This window comes from Tamandua tetradactyla (genome assembly GCF_023851605.1).
Source record: "Tamandua tetradactyla isolate mTamTet1 chromosome 22 unlocalized genomic scaffold, mTamTet1.pri SUPER_22_unloc_3, whole genome shotgun sequence".
Classification (NCBI taxonomy): domain Eukaryota; kingdom Metazoa; phylum Chordata; class Mammalia; order Pilosa; family Myrmecophagidae; genus Tamandua; species Tamandua tetradactyla.
Window position 1 is genome coordinate 2,193,590 of NW_027518253.1, and position 2,057 is coordinate 2,195,646.

Below are 2,057 nucleotides of genomic sequence, written 5' to 3' on the forward strand. Positions count from 1 at the left end.
AAGGGACTTTATTCACCTTTTAATTAAAGTTGATAGTTTACAAAAGGGGAATCACACAAGATTCCATACAAGAAGGGGATAAGCAAGTATAACATGGCATATTTTGACTATAAGACCACTATCTTCTGAATTACCACATTTTAAGCTAAAAGTATGAACCATTTATCTTCTTTATTTTCGTGATTTGTTACCCACAATAATCCTTTTGCTTCAGAGCCTCCTCATTGCCGTTTTCACCTCTGCATTTCTGAGTGTGTTGATTAAAAGGTTTAACAAGGGTGTTATCATAGTATGAAATACAGCCACTGCTTTATCAATAAGGAACGGGGTCATGGGCTGAAGGTATACAAACGTGCAGAGCACAAAGAATAAGACAACCCCAGCAACATGTGAGGCACACGTGGAGAGTGCCTTCTGTTGTCCTTCAGAGCTGTGAGACCTCAGGGAGCAAAGGATGAGGACATAGGAGGTGATAAGAATAGAAAAGCTGAGCATGCCCAGAATCCCACTATTGGCAGCAACATAGGGTCCAAAGATGTGTGTATCAGGGCAGGAGACTTTCAGCAGAGGGTAGAGCTCACAGAAGTGGTCAATGACATTGGGTCCACAGAAGTACAACCACAGCATAAAAAGGATTTGAATCAGACCATGAAGAAATGCCCTGGCCACCAGGAGACCACACATCTGCTGGCTCATTGTGATTGTCAGTGCAGAGGCCTGCAGGTGGCCACATAGCAGTCATAGGCTATCACCATGAGCAGGATGACCTCAACTACCCCAAGGAAATGCATTGTAAAGACCTGAATCATGCACCCCACAAAAGAGATGGTGTTCTTCTCTGCAAGTAAGTCAAATATAATCTATTATGCATTGATGGTGAGCATGAGTTGGAATTACCTATTTGGGAATGAACTTCAAAATTGGTTATCTTCCTTGGCCCAATACTCCTTATTCTCAGTAATAAGGAATATTGGGAAACCTTAGGCAAATAAGTTTATATTTCTCAATACTTTTTTCATAATGTTAACAATATAAAGACAACCATACTGTCCACAAAAAGGCAAACAGTAAAATGAATTACAATGTGCAGTTTTGAGATGTCAGCTGGACAACAAATTTATTTGTAAAAAAATTTACTGATGTGAAAGATGGTTTCAGTATAATAGTGTAGGTAAAAAAATGTAAATATGAAATGGCCCTTTTAATCTCAATGGTCTAAAATGACATATAAAATAGACATATCTCTACAGAAGACACTAAAACTAATAGTATCTACTTGAACAAAGGATTATAAACAATTTTATGCTGTCTTTTAGAATCAATTTTATGATCCCAGTTTTCCACAAAGAAAATATATTGCCTTATTATCAGAAAATAATTGAATAAAAGCTTTACTTATTATCTATGCTCTGACTCCATCATATTTCAGTATTCTTTTTCTAGCATATTATGTATGCTGGTCATTATTCATAAAGAGCTGTGATAATAGAAACATACTTAAATCCAACTTACCTGTAAACTGAAGGCCCGACTGCCACCTGGGGAGAAAAATACCAATGAAGAAGTCATTGACCATTCTTAAGTCTCTGTATATGTTAAAACAAGTAACAAGAACAGTCTGTGACAAGTCATCTTATCTTTAGAGAACCCTCTGCATGAGTTTGCAATCACTGAACCCATCACTAACTGCTGCTTTGCAAATTCATCCATTTTTATCTTAAGTATAATATTTCTTTCCCTCAATTACTGCCTCAAATGATTGTTAGAGAAACTTGCTAGGTAAAGCTGAGTTCATGGACAGAATTTGTTTCCCTCTATAAGGTGAAACCATCCTGTGAATGTGGACCACAAGCATCCCTACTCATGTATTTATGTTTTTAATGAGATAATCTCCAAAGCTTTAGGTTTCAGTGGAAATTGATGGGGAAAATCTTAACATTTTAGAAGACATCTCTGCATATGCTTCCTTCTTATGCATTTGGTCTTTTGCTCTTTAGTGTTTATATAAGTTGTTATAGGCCACTTGAGATTAGTTGAGCAAGATATATAAGGCTGAA

At 36.8% G+C, this 2,057-nt stretch overlaps 1 pseudogene; it reads right to left on the minus strand.

Moving 5' to 3' along the window:
• Positions 1 to 210: 210 nt before the first annotated feature.
• On the minus strand, positions 211 to 1,569 carry LOC143672991 (olfactory receptor 4C5-like; annotated as a pseudogene).
• Positions 1,570 to 2,057: the final 488 nt, after the last annotated feature.